Here is a 21,813-nt window from a genome sequence, read left to right as displayed (position 1 = left end):
GGATGATTTTTTCATTGTATGTATGTAACACATCTTTTCTAACCTTTCGTAATGAAAGGACACTTAGGTTGTGTCAGTATTCTGACTATTGTGAATAATGCAGCTGACCCTGGGAGTGAAAGGAGGACATTTATAAAAGAAATGTTTCCCTAAAGGTACTTTCCCCAACCCACAGCACTGTATTTTATGTTCATCCACTTTTAATATACTAAATGTTTTATTTATTTTCTACAACCACGAGTATAACAAAATATTTATTCATTGTTGTGTTTTCTAAAACCAGACAGAACAAGACAAAAAATAGCTTGGTCATAGGTATTTGTTGAATTAAAACACATGATTGAACAAAAGTATATCAACACAGCTATTTTTATTTTCTAGAAATCACACGGTTTAAATTTCTTTATCATCAATATTCAGCTCTAAGCTGCTTTCTGGTTTTATATCTTTAAATAGATGTGTCATCATAGATGATATTTCTTACCAGAATTTATGCAAAATGTATCAAATTACTGCATAATTTGATATCACATAACATAATTTACTAGCTGTTGAATAGATTTTCTTTAGGTTTCACAATTAAATGTTTTCATTATCTGTGGTTTAATACTATATTGAGATAAATTGGAACCTACAAATGTACAAAATTCTAATTGATAAAGTGATACTTTACGATGACAATAAGCACTTGGCAGTGATCAGAACTGAATAAAATGTGAGAAATATTTTTCCATTACTACAGATAGTGGCTCATCAAACTATGGGGAATTTACTTACACGGTGGTTATGTGTCAGTCTGTGACATGATGATTTTTTCATGAGAAGGTTCTTCTATTTTTCCACAGCTTTGTCACATTCATGTGTGGATTTGAAGCTGTTGTTATTTATACTGGCTTCACATTCTGACAAAATAATAGAAAAAAACATTATATTTGGTACCTACCTTGAGACAGAAAGGACAACTATCAATCACAAGAAGATGGAGACTCTCAGCAGATCTGAGCAGTGAGTGGCCTCCTGGAATAAGATATGAACTGAGTGTCCTAACACGTCACATCTTTTCAAGGCGTGGACCAGCCAGGATTGACAAGATTTGAGACCAGAGCCCAGGAGTGACCTTGGAAACTTAATGAGTTCAGCATGTTGATTAAGCCCATGGGAAACAGACAGTATAATGTTAAATTTTGTGCAATAATTGAACTGGTACTGGTGGCAGGTGGGTGACTCAGAAAGGGGAGAAAGTAATGAAAACTCACTTTACGTGACATCAAGGCAAAGACTCTCACAGATATAATCCATCCTTAGAGCAGAGATCAACGCAGAACTGCCCCATGGAAACTTCACTGAACACATGGCTTCTGATAAGGCATTTTATGCAACACAAGCTAACAGCTTTATCTACCTCTGCTACAGTAGAGTTATTACTATTTTTAGGGGCACAACTTTTGCCTTCCTTCAGTGATTAAATGAAGTTTTATATCTAATATCCTTTTCTGATTTCAATGTGGTTGGGTAATATTTTAAGAAAAATAATATATCTTGAAAATTACATATAGTTGAACTTAAATATATTTTCTTTAAGGAAATTTCTACTTTTAATATATTTAAGAGATAGTGCAGTTAGATATCTAGGATGGTTTTCACATGTGGTACCACTGATCTTTTAATAAACAATTTCCTGCTTGTTAACCACACAGGAATAAACAACTCATGATTTTCATATAATTTTTATTACGACAGACATTTTAATTTATCATATAAATAGTGGAAGATTATGTTTGCTTATTTGATTCCAGGAAGGTGACACAAACCACCTTACTGTGGAATCACAGTACATACCACCTTACTGTGGAATCACAGTACCTCGTACAGGTATAATATGTTTTGAACAGAAAGGTTAAGGTACAAGTTAAGAAAATTGCCCATTTGTACAAGTTCACTCTGTAGCCAAATCAAACTCAGGCCCTCCTGAATTCACTCACATTGATTCAGGAACATATTTTGTGAACATTACCCAGCCATACTCAAATATAAAGGACACATATACACTTAAGGTGTTAAGTGGGATGATTTGATGAGTGTACATGTTACAAAATGATTACCACGTGAGCTACCAGATTCAGCACTGCACATTGTAACCGCATTTTTATTGCAATGAGAAGGTTAGAAATGTACTCTTTTAGCAAGTTGCAAGAATACAATGCATACGTATTAACTGTCGTTATGCCCTGTATATTAGATCTCCCGGATTTAGTGAACTTATACCTGGAATTCTGTACTTTGACCCCCTTCATCTAGGCTCAAATTCCCATTTCCAGCCTTAGCATACACAATGTATGCCTAGTTGCTATGAATCATTTGATTTTTATTTATATTCCACATGCAAGTGAATGAATATACTATTTGTTTCTGTGTGACTTATTTCACAAAACAGAATATCCTCCATGTTTACACATGATGTCACAAATGGCAATATTTTCTTCTTTATGGCTGTATCATATTCCATTGTGTGTGCTATATATTACAATTTTTTAGAACATAAGTATGTTGATGGAAACTTCTGCTGTTAGCATGTCTTGCTGTTGTAAATAGGTCTGCAATGAGCATGGAGGGCAGATACCTCTTTGACACAGTCACTTCATTTCCTTCACATATATACCCACCTCCACTGTCAAACAGGTCAGTGCAGAGATGTTCACAGTGGGATTCTGAAGGAGAGTCACTAATGCATTTCACAATGACAACCAGAGAGATCTGAAGTATCATATTGATTATGAATTTCAATCCATCACTTGGACAGAGAAGACACTGGTGGTTCCACAAGGGAGGGTGGTGAGGGGTCTGGTGAGCAATGGGAAGGTAAAAAGATTCTGCTATCACTTCATATCTTGATCTGGGGGACGGCAAACTTAGTGTATATCTGCATGTCTGAATTCATTTAACTCTAGAATTTGTGCATTTTATAGTATGTACTTCACATAATGTAAAAACAAATCAATAAATAAGCATTCTGTCCAGAGAAAGCCCATTTTTTTCAGAGCTAACATCAACCTAAAGAAAGATAAATTAAGCCCATTACATGAAAAAATATACACATGGAATGTTTGAGTATTTTCTTATGCTACTTTGTATAACCAGGAATAAATGTAGTGATTAGTAATAATGAGAAGCAGGTGTTATTCTCAATAAATGGTAGCTTTATTCACTTAGCAACTAGTACAGATGGACTGGAAAGCTGAACCATGATACATGGCCTGGGCCAGGCAGCAGGGCCATCTGAACATCTCCAGCTCTCACCCTCAACCAGAGGCTCACCCTTGTGGTTTGTGCAGCCACCTGATCTCTATCAACAGTTACAGAAAAGACGAGTTAGGGAATTCCTCTAGGATGCTGCAGACATGGACTCACTGCAATGTTGTACAAAATATAGATTGCTGAAAATGTGGCTTTTATCACTGAAACTAGATGTGAGAGTTCTATGTTGTTGTAGGTACTACTAAGAACAGGGAAAATGTGTGAAATGCACATGTGAGAGAATACATCATGTTCTAAAAAATTTTTATTTTCTGCAGACAGAGATGGCTCATAGACTACAAAACAAAACAATGGGCAGATGCATTGTTTAAGTCATTCCTCAACTTTGCTCCATTGCAGTCTGACTCTATGGCATTTTCTGTGGACCCTTGCGGTTTTTCAATGAATCCTTCTGCTCCACTAATGAAAGTGATGATGGAGCTTTCTGGAACAACTCAGAACGAACTAGATGCCCTTAGCTCAAGAGTTCTCAATACTCAGAGGACCCTGATTTTTTTAGACTTGTGGTTCTGAAAAGCAAAAGCCAAATAACTCATCCTCCTCCTTCTAATCCCACTAAATTGGGACTAACCTGTAAATGGGCTCCACCAATGACTCGAATATTCTTCCAGAAACATTGTTCTAACCACTTTGATACTGTAAGTTTCAATCAAGGTTCATGAATCAAGGATCTACTATAAATACTCATCTTGTGATGATTTTGCAACAACATAAATTGTAAAATACTTCTCTGTCTCACTGATGTTCAATATGAAGCATGCACCTCTGTTAGAATTTAAGAAATGTATTATTACCCTAACACTCACAAATGTAGTTAAAATATTTTCTGTACTTCTTTAAACAGAACTCTTTCCAGAGCTGCCTTCATATCCTTATTTCTCAGGCTCTATATGATAGAGTTCATGACTGGAGACATCACAGTGTAAGAAACAGACAAAAGGAGGTCCAGGATGGTCTGAGAGGGGGAAGGAAGCTTCAAGTAGTCGAAGTCAGCTGTGAATGCAAAGAGCGCCACAACCACGAGATGAGGGATGCATGTGGACAGGGTTTTGGACCTTCCCTCCTTGGAGGAGATCTTCAGGACAGCACAGAAGATGTTGACATAGGAAGATAAAACGGAGGTGAAAATCATTATTGACATCATTGCAGCTATTAATGTCACTGAAGCTTCATCTATGTTTATTTTGCGATTTGAGATCAAAATAATCTGTGGGATATCACAGAAGAAATGATGGATTTTATTGGAAAAGAAATTTGTTGAAAATGTCGCCGAAGCATGCATGGCTCCATAAACCAATGCACTGATATATGAAGCCACCACCATCCGCCCACAGGCCCCCTTGTTCATGATGGTCTCATAGTGCAGTGGGTGGCAAATGGCCACATAGCAGTCATAGGACATCACTGTGAGGATGGCCAACTCAGCGGCACCAAAACCTGCAAAGAACAGCACCTGGAAAACACACCCAAGGAAGGATATTGTGTTCTTGTTCATCAGGGAGTTGAGAACAAATTTAGGAACAGTGACAGAAATGTAGCAGAGGTCTATGAGGGACAAGTTCTTCAGGAAGAAATACATTGATGTGTGAAGTTGAGGGTTCCATGTAATGACTGTGATTATGAGTCCATTTCCTAACAAGGCTGCTAGGTAAGCCACGAGGAACAGGAATCCAATAAGGTTTTGCATCCTCGAGTCCTCCGAGTATCCCAGAAGGAGAAACTCAGTGTCTCCTGTGTAGTTGATCATCACATTCATGGTGTGTTCCCAAGTGTCACTGTTGTCAATCAAGCTCACATGAACCACTGGGAGCAAGTGACTCCATGTCCCAGCTACAGAGAAAAAACAGCTTTGGAAGTGAAATTATATTTATCAAAGGCCAGTGAATCCTAAAATGCATTTAAACCATTTTGTGGAATGTAGTATTGCTGTTTTTACAATGAGAGCAAATAATAAATTTTATGTAGGAGAAAGTGTCACTTACAAAATTAATGAAATATAAAAAGTGAATCAGTATGAATCTTCTGTAATCTGAGCCTGGGAAAAACCTCTGTATTATTTTATCTAACTGTATAATATTTTATTTTCTGTTCCATTTTATTGTGCTTAAAAATTAATTAAATGTCTTTAATGCACTTTTTCAATAGTAAAATGACATTATAACAATGCACCATTTTTCACAAATATTTTCCTGCTGTCAGGCATCTAGGAATGCCTAGTTTTCTGATATTTTTCCAGTACATTTAACAGTGTTAGTATAGGGTACCCATTATCATCATTTACTAGGCGATGATTTACTTAACATTTTAGTATCACATGAAGAAACATAGTCATAATCGGGAAAAGACAAAATCATGTCTATTTTTTGCGGAGATAATGATTGGCAACATATAAAATCCATGATAAATGATCAATATTGCATTAGAATGAATATGAGAATCCAACATCATTGGTGGGACAAGATCAACATTTTTAAAAATCAGTGGTATTCTTGTATACTAACAAAGCCAATTAGAATATTACATTTGTAAATTTGGTTTGAATCCAAATCCCAAGAGGCACTTTAGAGAACCGTAGCTTATCCTAAAATTCATATGGAAGCATATGCTTCATTTTCTATTATCATGGGCTCCCTATCAATGCTATCATATAATATACGTTATCTTCAGTGTCTTGCTATTTTAACCTAATGTAATTTTTTTTCTTAGATTCATCTTAATACATATAGATTTTTTGAAATTTAAAACTCAGTAGTTGTCCTCCGTTCCCTTGATGCTTTTCCAGGGCTGCTTATGTTCTTCAAATATATTCCTATATTAACAAAAGGTTGAAATATCCATAATTAGTATTTCAAGTATTAAGATATCCAATAATGAAATAAGGCATATATTAGGATGTTCCATAGAGGGCTGCCAGTGTGAGGATGGCAGCAGTGAAGGAGGCCACCACCCACGTGTCACAAGCGGTAATGATTAAACTACACATATTCCTTAACAGGTTCAGGCTCCATGGTATATCTCTGTGACACTGAGAAGGTAATATAAGCTACAAATATTTATTGACAGATACAATGTATTGAAATTATGTGCACTTAGTAAGAAATCAATAAGATTTCATGCCATGAAAACGCTGGCATGAGGACTAGCTTATCCCCCCTAGTGGGTGTGTGATTTACTGTGCCCCACACTAATTTTAATCTTTGGTGGAGACAGAGTTCCTGGCATTGTGGAAATTGCCTCTGCCAGTCACCTGCCAATAAACGAAACCTCGTGTGGACCTTCCCACCTTATGGATCTTCATCTGCAAAACAGGAGTAAACAGGTATCAAGAAGCTCTCTTGGAAAGTGAATCTATGCCCATAATTTTTTTATATACATTCCCCCTTTCTATACCAATGGCCACAGTTTCCTCCACATCAGCTTAGGAAGTTTTATACTTTCAAGGGGATTATATGTCAGCCTACAATGCACTGAATGAAAATTGAGATGGTTGCTCCTTTTTTTTTTATCACATATGAGACAGTTTTATATTTGGGTATGAAAGCATTGTTCTAAATAGCTCCAACAGTTCTGAAAAATTAAAACATACAGTTACATTTGGATACCAAACTCAGAATGGAGACACAACTTTCTGTCACAGAGAGCATGGGAAACAGTGGCAGATCTGAGCCATGCGTCACCTCCTGGCACACTGTGGACTCTGAGTCCAAGCAGCATCCTAACATTTCATTTCTTTTCAAGGCCTGAAACCACCAGGAGGGACAGGATTGAAGAGAATCCAGTGCTGATGTGGCTTAGAAACTAAGGGACTTCAGCATGTTGATAAAGCCCATGAGACCAGACAGGGTGCCTTACTCTTCTGTGCAGGTAGAGATGGTCTTGTTGTCAGGGGAGTGAGCTGGAAGGGGGACAAAGCAATGAAGAGTCTATGTAGAAAATATCTGAAGTAACATCAAAGAAAGACTATTGCATACCCAAAAAGTCATAAGAGCAGAAGAAATGCAGAGCCTCCCATGGAAACTTCATCCAAATATATGTATAGAACACATAAGACTCAACAGCAAACCAAACAAACTGTTTAAAATGAGGATATATCTGAGTCGACATTTTTCAACAGAATGCATACAAGGGGCCTATATTTTATGAGGAGGTGCTTAATAGCACTTACATTATGAAAATGCAAACCAAAACTACAATATTACCTCACAAATATTACATGTGCTATTACCAAAATTCAGAGATTGTAAGGGTTGCTGTGGGTGTGGATAAAAAGTACACCTAGTACACTCTTGGTGGGAAAGTAAATTGGCACAGACACAAGTCAAAACAACATGGTAGCCCCCCCAAATTAAAAGTAGGACAACCATATGATCCAGCAATCCCTCTTCTGGACATGTACATGGGGGAAATTAAGTAGCTATCATGAAAGCTAGAGGTACCTGCGTGTCACTTCAGTGTTATTTACCCCCTCCAAGGCATGGAAACCACTTTTAAGTGTTCATCACAGATGAAAGGATATGATGGCCCATACAGTGGATATACTGGAATGTCTATAATTTATGATTACTTTATTTTTCCCCTTTAATGACTATTTCTCATATAGTGACTTTCTTAGTTTCTGTGATGTTTTGAAAAGCTTACATCCTTTGATAGCTGTACAACCCAACCCCTATTCTTTTGTGGTTTCCATTTGTATGGAATATAGTTTTCCATCTCTTCACTTTAAGGCAATGTGTGTCTGGGCTACAGTGACTCTCTTGTAAGGAGCATGTAGTTGGGCCTTTCTTTTTTAATCCATTAATCCACTCCAAGTCATCTAATGTCTCTTTCCAATTTTTAATTTATCATTATTCACATATAGTGTGAAAGTTAAAATTTTAAGTGTTTGAAAAGGAACATCAAAATCCTACACATGAGGGGCAGAGCAAAGACTGAGGCATGAGTAGTTCATTGGAAATCTCCTCCCAAACACATATATGTTTATGAAAATACAATAAATACAACTATTCCTAAAAGAGACACCAGTGGATACAGTACAACCGCCAGGATACATCTACATCTGTGAGAACTCAACATCACATAAAGAGGGTAAGACATAAGATGCGGTCCAGCGTGACCTGTGTGCTCCCCCACCCCAGAACCTGGTGGGAAGAAAGGGGTAGGAACAGAGAGAGAGTGAAAGCCCAGGACTGCTAAACAGCCATTTCTTGAAATCCTCACCCAGAGTGCAGACACGAGGTGCGTGGGTTGCTGGATATTAGAGAAATGGAAACGCAAAACCTGTGGGCAGGTTCCCCGCAACTGACGCCCCTTAGAGAAAAGAAAAGTGAGTACTTTTTGCATTTCTTAAAGATACAGGGACCCCACAGTTGGATGAAGTCATACCGTCACAATTAGCCAGCAGCTGGGAATCCCAGGGAACCTTAGGTGCCCTAACCCCTGAGTGGCAGCACAACTCTGAAGCCCCTCATGGCACTAAGCAGCCTGCCAGTTGCTCCACCAACTGGCGTGGACCCTGACACACCAGCCCAGTAGTGGGAGAGCAGCAGTGCACACTGGGGGCATCATAGCCAGATGGGAATGGGAGCGACCCGTGCATGCCAGCAGCATTAGAGGGGCCAGGAGCAGACCATGCAGTCCCTCTGTGGCTGCGAGAGAGTGGCCTGGGAGAGGCCCATATTCACTGGCAGTGGCAGTGCCAGAGGGGCCCAGGAGAGGTCAGTGTGAGCTGGTGGCGGTGGTGGAGGTGCAACCCAGGAGCTGCCGCCATCCCAGCAGCTGACCGGAAGCCCAGCCTGACACACAGGTGCCCGGGCCTGACCCAAAGACCAGTGCCGGAACACAGCTGTCCGGCAGAGGAGCCACTAACATGGAAAAGTGCACCCAGCATGCCTGCCAATCCCCACAGGGCACTACGCTGCTCCGACAGAGAACACGTCCACAGCAGCTTAGGGGACTAACCCAGTGGGTGCTCCAGGATTGCGGGTAACCGACACAGGCAGTGGAGAAAGGCAAGGCATCCAGCAAGCAAGAAAGGACTTTCTTCTCCCAGCTGACACACCTGCAACCTGCCTACAGCCACTGCTATCAGCATGAAAAGGCAGAAAAATTTAGTCCACTCCAAAATAGTACAGATAAATCCTGACAGAGGTTCTGCAGAGACAGACGTAACTACCTCCCTGAAAAAGAATTCAAAATAAAAATCATAACATGCTGATGGATCTGCAGATAAACATGCAATAGCTAAAGGAGCAAGTACAGAGGGAGACTGCAGAAATAAAACAATCTCTGGAAGGACATTAAAGCAGAATGGATGGGATGCAAGAGGCCATTAATGGATTAGAAACCAGAGAACAGGAACACATAGAAGCTGATGCAGAGAGAGATAAAAGGATCTCCAGAAATGAAACAACATTAAGAGAACTGTGTGACCAATCCAAAAGGAACAATATCTGCATTATAAGGGTAAAAGAAGAAGAAGAGAGAGAAAAAGGGATAGAACGACTCTTTGAAGAAATAATTGCTGAAAACTTTGCCAAAGTGGGGGAGGAAATAGTTGCTCAGTCTATGGAAGCACACAGAACTCCCAACATAAGGGAACCAAAAGGTCAACACAAAGAAACATGACAATTAAAATGGCAAAGGACAAGGACAAGGAGAGAGTATTAAAGGCAGCTCAAGTGAGAAAAAAAGTCACCTACAAAGGAAAACCCATCAGACTATCATCAGACTCCTCAACAGAAACCATACAGGCCAGAAGAGAATGGCATGATATGTGTAATGTAATGAAACAGAAGGGCCTTGAAACAAGGATACTGTATCCAAAACGATTATCATTTAAATATGAAGGAGGGATTAAACAATTCCCAGACAAGAAAAAGTTGAGGGAATTTGCCTCCTACAAACCACCTCTACAGGGTATTATAGAGGGACTGCTCTAGATGGGAGCACTCATAAAAAGAGCACAGAACAAAATACCCAACATATGAAGAATAGAAGAGGAGGAATAAGAAGGGAGAGAAATAAGGAATCATCAGACTGTGCTTATAATAGCTCAATAAGCGAGTTAAGTTAGACAGTAAGGTAGTAAAGAAGCGAACTTTGAACCTTTGGAAACCACAAACTTAAACAATGCAATGGCAATAAGCACATATCTTTCAATAATCACCCTAAATGTAAATGGAATGAATGCACCATTCAAAAGACACAGGATAATAGAATGGATAAAAAAGCAAGATCCATCTATATGCTGCTTACAAGAGAAGACATGCACAGATTAAAAGTCAAGGGATGAAAAATATATTTCATCCAAACAACAGGGAGAAAAAAGCAGGTGTTGTAGTACTAGTATCTGAAAAAACAGACTTCAAAACAAAGAAAGTAACAAAAGATAAGGAAGAACATTACATCATGATAAAGGGCTCAGTCCAGCAAGAGGATATAACCATTATAAATGTATATGCACCCAACACAGGAGCACCAGCATATGTGAAACAAATACTAACAGAACTAAAGGAGGAAATAGAATGCAATGCATTCATTTTAGGAGACTTCAACACAGCATTCACCCCAAAGGACAGCTGCACCATACAGAAAATAAGTAAAGACATAAAGGCACTAAACAACACACTAGAACAGATGAACCTAATACACATCTACAGAACTCTACATCCAAAAGCAACAGGATAAACATTCTTAAGTGAACATGGAACATTCTCCAGAATAGACCACATACTATGCAACAAAAAGAGCCTCAGTAAATTCCAAAATATTGAAATTCTACCAACCAACTTTTCAGACCACAAAGGTATAAAACTAGAAATAAATTGTGAAAAGAAAGCAAAAAATCTCACAAACACATAGAGGCTTAACAATATGCTCCTAAATAATCAATGGATCAACAACCAAATTAAAATGGAGATCCAGCAATATATGGAAATAAATGAAAACAACAATAGAAAGCCCCAATTCTGTGGTATGCACCAAAAGCAGTCTTAAGAGGAAAGTATATAGCAATACAGGCATATTTAAAGAAGGAAGAACAATCCCAAATGAATAGTCTAATGTCACAATTATCAAAATTTGAAAAAGGATAACAAATGAGAAAAAAGGTCAGCTAAAGGAGGGACATAATAAAGATCAGAGAAGAAATAAATAAAATTGAGAGGAATAAAACAATAGAAAAAACAGTGAAACCAAGACCTGATTCTTCGAGAAAATAAACAAAATAGATGTCACTAGGCAGACTTAATTAGAGAAAAAGAGAGTTCACACACATCAAGAGAATCAGAAATGAGAAAGGAAAAATCATGACGGACTCCACAGAAATACAAAGAATTATTAGAGAATACTATGAAAACCTATATGCTAACAAGCTGGGAAACCTAGGAGAAATGGACAACTTCCTAAAAAATACAAACTTCCAAGACTGAGCCAGAAAGAAACAGAAAATCTAAACAGACCAATTACCAGCAACGAAATTGAAGTGCTAATCAAAAAACTACCCAAGAACAAAGCCCCTGGGCCAGATGGATTTACCGCAGAATTTTATCAGACATACAGAGAAGACATAATACCAATTCTCCTTAAAGTTTTCCAAAAAATAGAAGAGGAGGGGATACTCCCAAACTCATTCTAAGAAGACAACATCACCATAATACCAAAACCAGGCAAAGACCCCAACAAGAAAGAAAACTACAGACCAATATCCTTGATGAACATAGATGCAAAAATACTCAACAAAATATTATCAAACCAAATTCAAAAATACATCAAAAGTATCATATACTGTGTCCAAATGGGATTCATCAAAGTGATGCAAGGATAATACAACATTAGAAAAATCCATCATAATCCACCACAACAACAAAAAGGAGAAAAACCACATGATCATCTCCATAGATGCTGAAAAAGCGTTCGACAAAATTCAACATCCATTCATGATAAAAACTCTCAACAAAATGGGCATAGAGAGCAAGTACCTCAACATAAAAAAGGCCATATATGATAAACTCATAGCTAACATCATACTGATCAGCGAGAGGCTGAAAGTTTTTCCTATGAGATCGGGAACAAGACAGGGATGCCTTCTCTCCCCACTGTTATTCAACATAGTGCTGGAGGTCCTAGTAATGGCAATCAGACTAAACAAAGAAATACAAGGAATCCATAGTGGTAAATAACAATTCAAACTGTCATTATTTTCAGATGACTTGATATTGCACATAAAAAACCCTAAAGACTCCACTGCGAAACTACTAGAACTAATATCGGAATTTAGCAAAGTTGCAGGATACAAAATTAACACACAGAAATCTGTAGCTTTCCTATACACTAAAAATGAACAAATAGAGAAATCAGGAAAACAATTCCATTCACAATAGCATCAAAAAGAATAAAATACCTAGGAATAAACCTAACCAAGGAAGTGAAAGAACTAAACCCTGAAAACTACAAGACACTCTTAAGAGAAACTAAAGAGGTCACTAACAAATGGAAACTCATTCCATTCTCCTGGCTAGGAAGAGTTAATAGCGTCAAAATGGCCATCCTGCCCAAAGCAATATACAGATTCGATGTAATCCCTATCAAATTACCAACAGCATTGTTCATCAAACTGAAACAAATAGTTCAAAAATTCATATGGAAACACCAAAGACCCCAAATAGCCAAGGCAATTCTGAGAAGGAAGAATAAAGTGGTGGGGATATCGCTCCCCAACTTCAAGCTCCACTACAAAGCCACAGTAATCAAGACAATTTGGTACTGGCACAAGAACAGAGCCATAGACCAGTGGAACAGAATAGAGACTCCAAACATTAACCCAAACATATATGGTCAATTAATATACGGTAAAGGAGCCATGGACAAACAATGGGGTAATGACAGTCTCTTCAACAGATGGTGCTGGCAAAACTGTACAGCTACATGTAAGAGAATGAAACTGGATCACTGTCTAACCCCATACAGTAAAGTAAATTCAAAATGGATCAAAGACCTGAATGTAATTCATGAAACCATAAAACTCTTAGAAAGGAACATAGGCAAAAATCTCTTAGACACAAACATGAGGGACATTTTCATGAACATATCTCCCTGGTCAAGGGAAACAAAAGCAAGAATGAACAGGTGGGACTATATCAAGCTGAAAAGCTTCTGTACAGCAAAGGTCACCATCAATAGAACAAAAAGGTATCCTACAGTATGGTAGCATAAATTCATAAATGACAGATCCGATAAAAGGTTGACATTCAAAATACATAAAGAGTTCACACACCTCAACAAACAAAAAGCAAGAATCCAATTAAAAAATGGGCGTAGGAGATGAATAGACAGTTCTTCAAAGAGGAAATTCAGATGGCCAACAAACACATGAAAAGATGCTCTACATCACTTCTCATCAGAGAAATGGAAATTAAAACCACAATGAGATATCACCTGACAACAGTAAGAATGGCTACCATCCAAAAGACAAACAACAACAAATTTTGGCGAGGTTGTGGAGAAAGGGGAACCCTCCTACACTGTTGGTGAGAATGTAAATTAGTTCAACCATTGTGGAAAGAAGTATGGAGGTTCCTCAAAATGCTTAAAATAGAAATACAATTTGACTCAGGAATTCCACTTCTAGGAATTTACCCTGAGAATACAGCACTCCAGTTTGAAAAAGACAGATGCACCTCTATGTTTATTGTAGAACTATTTGCAATAGCGAGCAAATGGAAGCAACCTAAGTGTCCACTGGTAGATGAGTGGATAAAGAAGATGTGGTACATATACACAATGGAATATTATTCAGTCATAAGAAGAAAACAAATCCTACAATTTGCAACAACATGGATGGAGCTAGAGGGTAATGTGCTCAGTGAAATAAGCCAGGTGGAGAAAGACAAGTATTAAATGATTTCACTCATATGTGGATTATAAGAACAAGGAAAAACTGAAGGAACAAAACAGCAGCAGAATCACAAAACCCACGAAAGGTCTAACAGTTACCAAAAGGAAAGGGACTGGGGTGGATGGGTGGGAAGGGAGGGGAAAAATGAAGTGGGCATTACAATTAGCATGTATAATGTTGGGAGGGGTACAGGGTGGGCTCTACAACACAGAGAAGATAAGTAGTGATTTTACAGCCTCTTAGTATGCTGATAGACAGTGACTGTGAAGGGGTATGTGGGTGGGGAATTGGTGCAGGGGTGAGCCTAGTAAACATAATGTTCTTCATGTAATTGTAGATTAATGGTACCACCCAAAAAATCCTACACATCATTTAAAGAAATTGTAATTTGCATAAAAGAGAAATATGAAGAGCAGTTTCACTAACCCAAAATATACTGTGTCTCATGGGGGAATTGGTGGCACAACTTCATACTTCTGGTTAATATACTCACAGATAATCAATTTTGTACCCATATTTTTCCATGCAGAATGTAAGTCACAGATTAAAATATATTGAATGATAATGGAAATTATTTTAGCATGCTTAATGTGAAGCATTAAAAAGAGTATTTTAATCTTTGAAAGTTTGAATATTTCTTATGAGGTTAAAATACCTATATATTTAAAAAAAGGAACAAATATGATTTCCCTAATCTTAGAGCAAAATATTTTAGAAAAAGACTTAACAAAAGTGCTTGGAAAAAACTGTTTCATCACTGAAATAGCCTACCAGAAAGATTAGTTATAAGCACACACTCAGAAACATCAATATGGAATTTTATTAATTAATCCATCATTTGATATTATATTATGTAATAAAGAGATATGTAAAGGATAAAGAATCACAAGTGTTTTATATTTTTATCAAGTATCACAGTGATTGAAATACAATATATCTTGAAAATCAAACATTGCGGTGGTTAAATCCATGGACATAAATTCTACATATAAATTTATAATATACATTATATATACATCATCTATATGTAAGTGTATATATATGGAGACAGGACTTAAGAAGGGCATATTCACTCATGTGATGACTATAAATATATCCCAAAAAATATATGTGTGTTACTGGAATGCAAAACTGAGCAGTGATGTATTTTCCCAGGAAACAACATTGCACTTGGCCCAGGTATGAACATCTGTATTTTAAGAGGAAACACAACGGAATGTTAAATTAACTGGTCTTAAAAGAGTGAGGACATATTTCAGGCATTGGAGAATCGTGGCCAAAGTTGAAAGTTGTTCAAGTAATTTTTTCAAGCTTTTCATACTCATTCATTACTTGTTTTTACACTTAATAATACCTAATGAGTTACCATGAATCTTATAAGTAATTTACAGAAGTTCCTAAATCCTAAGCCTTTTGCTGATGGGGATTTGGATACTGAAGCATAAGTGCAGACTTTTATGGGATTCAGTTCTCAGATATAAAGGTTAACAACTTTACCCAGGGGAATTCTGGCTTAGCTTTAGGAAATGACAGAAATCAAACTGTATCTGTGTGAAAAGTTTCACATTCATGTCACCTTTTTAGTGGGCGAAATTCTAGTGCAAGGAACATCTGGTTCCACCCAGGAAATCTCCAGCACAAGTTATTGCCGGCGCTCACTCCATGAAGTAGCTACTTATAACTTTAATTAATCGTGAAAAATGTTTGGATAAATCAGGCATGACCTACATTTTTGCCTCCATAGATCAAGGAGGGAACAAAAGCATCAAACTATGTTCATAGTTGAAGGTCAGTGGTTCGAAAGTCCACAATTGCACGTAGTAAACTAACGTATCAAGGCTTCTGGAAACCAGAGAGAAGCTGGCTACCCATGTTTTCCATGTCTTAATCCTGCCCCTTCTTTGTCTAAATTCCTTACTTGTCTCTCACCTCTAATCCTTCATTAGTTAGCTCACCTTCTGTTTAAGAATGAACACAAACAGAAGAATTTACTTTTATTTTTATTGAACTACTTTGATATACAACATTATATTGGTGTCAGTTGAATAATGTGGTAATTAGGCAAGTACATATATTACTAAATACTCACCTGGAAAAGCATAGTAACCAAACATCAGCATACAAAAAATTACAGCACTATTGACTATATTCACTATGATGCACCTTTCATCCCCATGACTTGCTGATTTTAAATGAAAGTATGTAGCAAAAGAGAACAATTTAAATAGTGAAGTTCTCCACCCAAGCCACTACAGTCAGCAGGACCAGGGATCCTGAAGTTTTCTTATACAAACAGGTGCTTATAAATAACTAATATATAGACATGGTTTTCTCCATATGAGGTCTTCCTTTATGTTGTGATCAAATTATTCCAACCATTTACCAAAATTCTTTCAGAATATTCTCAGGTTTTTTTTTTCTCTCAAGAATCATGTATCAATTATATGAATAGTTTTCAGTAAGAAATAGACATAAGGAAAGCTAAAATTCACTCCAAAAAGAGTATATGAAACATATAAAGACTACTTGCTCTAGATATTTCATTCATAGGGATTAAAAATTAAGTGTATGTGTTTATCCATCCATCTGTATTCACACTGTGGGGTAAATGACAGAATTTCCAGAATCTCCTGCCCAGCCTTAGTTCATTTATAGATCAGTAGATGTTTACCACTGTAGAGGCCCCATGGATCTGGGGCAAAGAGTGGAGAGAAAATGGCAGGTCTATCCTCTCCTCCATTCCTTGAACATAATTGGACTCTCATCTGCTAGTCACCATGGACCCACCAATGAAGTTCCTCAAAGAAGGGGTGCTCGGGAGGTAGAGAGCATGCCAGGGCAGCAGAGAGTGAGCCCCAACTGGAGGAGATTTACAGTGCCAAGCCTGGCCAGAGAATTTGAGCAAGATATGAGCAATAAAAATGGTTTCTCTCAATTTATACTTTTCCCATGAGTTATTATGGGTTCATTGGTTTCATAGAAGATTCAACCCAGGCTGGAAACATCTTCCCCTTGATCTGTACAAACATGCACACACACTAAACTTATATCAAACAGAGAGAATTACTGTGTGTTTTCTCAAAATAGGTCTTGTACATCTTGTGTAGAGCAGTGTTAATCTGCCTGTTCTGCAGACTGTAGATGATGGGGTTTAAGAAACGGGGCACCATGGTGTAGAACATGGCTGTCAGCAGATTTTCAAGAGATGTTTTATTTGCAATGGGACCTAAGACAGCAATTAATCCAGAAAATGAAAACAAAAGAAGAATTACCAACTGAGGAGTACAGGTGGATAAGGCTTTATTGTGGGCATCCACTGAATGGATCTTAAATGCTGCTGAGAATATATTGACATACGATATAACCAAAAAAGAAAGGCATACTAAGACAAAACAAGCACGTATTACAAAGATCACTGATTGAGAATACTGAACATCTAAAGATGATATTCTCATTATCTGTGGTGCATCACAGAAATATTGGCTGATCACATTGGACTTGGTGAAGGGAAGCCTGAACAGGTTACCAGTGTGGGTGGCACAATAGACCAGCCCACGCCCCACACGCCCCCTGCTGCCTGTGAGCACACACAGGGGGTGATGGACAACCTGTAGTGCAGAGGGTGGCAAATGGCAACATAGCAGTAATAGGACATGAACACAAGGAAAGCAAGCTCAGCAAATGCTTAGAAGGAATACAGGTAAATCTGAGCAGCACATCCTGTGAGGGAAATGGACTTACTACCTGTCAGGAAATTCACAATTGATTTGGGAACCACAACTGAGATGCTGCAAAGATCTATGAAGGATAAATTGCATATAGAAAAGCACATTGGAGAGTGAAGGCATGGGTCTGTCACAATGACAGCAATGGTCACCAGATTTCCAGCCAGGGCACCCAGATAGATCAGTAAGAACAGCAGACCTTGCAAGACTTGGAGCTCTCGGGAACTTGAGATGTCCATAAGGAGGAATTCCGTGATGGTGGTGAGGTTATCCATGCCTGCTAATCTGCTGCGCATGTCCTGCAGTCACAAAACAAAGGGATAAGCTCGAGTGGTAAGGGAGCAAACGGAGATGCTCCACAAAACCCATAAATTAAATTGGCATCACTGTATGGCTTTGAACCACAACATACAATAGAGGAAATGGAGAGAAATAGAGAACCTATCAAAGAAAATGAATGTGCATATTCACTGTGTTTTCTTTCCATCTCAGCTGGGATATCATAAAAGTTTCAACTGTCATAGGTTTGGATAATTGAGCATACATAGGATTTAAAATGAAACCAAGCCCTTGGCAACCATTTAGCTCATGAGGCACATGCATTATTTCCTTAAAATTGTCTAATTCTGCCTGGACACATCCCATAAATATGTTGCTATTTATTTCAAAATCTAACATTTGTCTGAGAAATACTATGTACAGGTTTCGATGTCAGCCCTCTGGGTTTGAACACTCCGCGATCTGTCCACATTATGCACTCTCATGCACTACAGGACTGGGATGATTTTCATGTCTCCCATTTAGTGTCCGGCTGCTCAGGAAAGTTTTACTTAACAAAGTTCATTTTGACCCTGAGCTCCCTCAGAAGTAAGTAACTACACCAGATATCTCAACATTTCTTTCAATTTTATAAGAAGTATCTTACTTTTTATTAGACTATTTTTTAAAACAGTTTAGGTTCACAATAAAACTGAGCAGAAGGTACAGAGATTTCCCATGTCCCTTCTGCCCCAACACATACATTGCCCCCCCATTGTCAACATCCCCCACAAAAGAGGTATGTTTATTCCAACTGATGAACCTACATTGATACATAATTATCATCCAAAGCCCCAAGTTCACATTATAAGGATCCTTTTATCATTTGACCTCAATGAATGTCCATGATAAATCATCAGCCTGCACATTTCTGTGTTATGTTTAATATACAGCTCAAGAAATATATCATCTGTTGTACCTGCAGTCCTTCATTTCCAAGGGAATTTTTTTGTCAGTGTAGTTTATATTTTTGACAAAAACCATGTATCACACATCTTTAGAGACCATTTCTAAAATAAAAATTAATCACCTAAAATAAATATGGAACCAGAAACATTCAGTATACGATATAAGAACAGATGTTTTCTATGGGGAAAAAAATAACGCTAGGGATATTGAGACATACCAGGGCTATTTTAGTGATGTATTCATTAGCAACTTTGAAGAAACACATAAATTATGACTTACCAAAAATTCCTGAGAACTGAAGTAAGAAGCTTATCTTCCCTAACAGGTATATTGCTTTTGTGCAGTTTGAAGGCAGTTGACTGTTTTTGATTGTGCCTCTTTCTTCAGTGAGTAAAATTCAAGTAGCAAATTTTCATAGATGTTCACACTTCTAAATCATGCAAACAATTCTCCTTCTGGATTATTTATAAGTGTGCATATCCTTTAAGAAGCAAATATCTGAGTCATACCTCTGGCGAGCCCTGGGGAATATGGAATTTTAGTCTTCAGGGAGGCCAGCCTTCTTCAAATTCCTGACTGTTAAATATTCTTTGACCACACCATTTCAGATCAATTAAATATGTTAAAGGATTTCTTGGCAATGAAATTACTATTTTTTTATGTGTGTGTGAGACTTAAAAGAGAATTATTTAAAAGTGTTTCCTAGGTCACTGGAGATCCAGTATATTTTCAAGTTGATGAGTAATTAGAAAAGTTATTTCTATAAATTATAGGAAATCCATGAATTACGTAACTCCTAATGTAATTATATTTTCTTACGTTTTTTTCATTTAAATTATGGCATAAGAATCATATTCAATTAAAATTATTAAAAAAGAGCAATCAACTTATTGATCTTAATTTAATGAAACCTAAGTAACAATTCTCAATGGAATTTCAAAAGAAGGCAAGTACAAGAAAAAGAAACCATGGCACCTGTTGGGACTCATCTAACCAAATATGCTGGGAGCAGATCCTCACACAAGCAATACACGAGCCAGTAATAGTTCCCCTCCGAAGGCAGGCACCACGCCTCAGAAGCAGTTCTTAGGGAAGAGTCCAATTTATTGATATTCAAAAGGTCCTTATTAGTAGCTGCCTTATGGAGAGAAGCAAAATGAAGTAAAGTTGGAGAAGCTACAATGAAATGAAGACTGAAATACCACACTCTTTATTCCCCTACCACAGAATGTGGACACAGCTGGGAAAAATCCACAGAGATTCCACAAAATGTATTGAGAATCAATAAAACTTAAGCCTGCTGGCAAAAATCCCTCTGATGCTACGTAACATATAGACTTCTCCAGAAGTGGGAGCCTACAACTAGTGTGTCACAGAGCTCTGGCAGGCCATCATCTACTCTCCACCACTGCTCCTTGTGCTCAGTCTATGTCTGTGTATATTTGGGCAGAAAACAACACACTGGCGGCTTGTGCAACTTGAATATTCTATAAACTGTCCCTGACATATCAGTGGCAACTCATATGGTGTCACAGTGCAGAGGTGAATGAGGCTTTGATTTTGCTGATTCATGGTTTTGTAACATAAGGTTTTGACCACTTGGAATACACTGGCTCACAGAGTGGTAAAAATCTTACAAACATGACATATATCATTGTACAATGCCAGAATAAATCACTGTTTTAAATATCACTACTAATTAGGAAGGTCTTCACTTATTACAAAAATATCAAGCTCATGTGGAGAATGTATTTCTATGTTCTAATTTCAAAATTCTAATTTTGACTTAAAACTCAAATTTTATCATGAGCAGCTCATTTTATAAATTATTTTCAATTCACTTTTGAGACAATGTCAAGCACAAAAGTCTGATTATTTGTATGCCTGTCAGGAACAACCCCTATTTTTACTAATATAAGTATTTTTTCCAAACTTTTTAAAGATATATTTGACTTGCAACATTGGGTAAGTTTAAATTGTGCAATATGATAATTCAATGCATGTGTATGCATGAAATAATGACAATAAGGTTAATGAGCATATCTATCAGCTCACATATTTATTGTAAATTTTTGTGGTGAAAACATTTAAGATCTGTTTTCTTAGCAACTTTCTGTTATACAATGCAGTATTTAACTATGGTCCATGCTGTACATTAGATTCCCAGATTCTTAGTTCATCTTGAAATTGGGAGCATATAATTTCTTTCTATCCCCTTTTCAATTATTTTCTTGAAGAGAGTTTTGTCTACCTCAGCTGCTACATTTTATCCATAGTGCACAAAGCCAAGTGGAGATTTGCCAATATTTGATTAATGGGATAACAAAAACAAGATGTTCCTTCAATAGTTACTTAACTTTTTTCCAGATTTCTTGGGATATAATTGACAGAGATCACTGTATAAGTTTAAGGTGTACAGCATAGTGGTATGGGTTATATATATTGTGAAATTTGTACTAAAATGATTTTAGCTAGCATCCATTATCTCATACAGATAGAACCAAAAATTTAAAGCAAAATTTCCTTGTCATGGAAATTGTTAGAATCTGCTCTCTTAATATGTATGTGTGTATTATATAGTAGTTTTAACTATAGTCATTATGTTGTACATTATATTATGTTTACATATTGTATTTACTAATTTTGTAACTG

The sequence above is a fragment of the Manis pentadactyla genome, chromosome 13, assembly GCF_030020395.1.
Source record: "Manis pentadactyla isolate mManPen7 chromosome 13, mManPen7.hap1, whole genome shotgun sequence".
In the NCBI taxonomy this organism is placed as follows: domain Eukaryota; kingdom Metazoa; phylum Chordata; class Mammalia; order Pholidota; family Manidae; genus Manis; species Manis pentadactyla.
Note: the sequence above shows the minus strand (reverse complement) of the source record.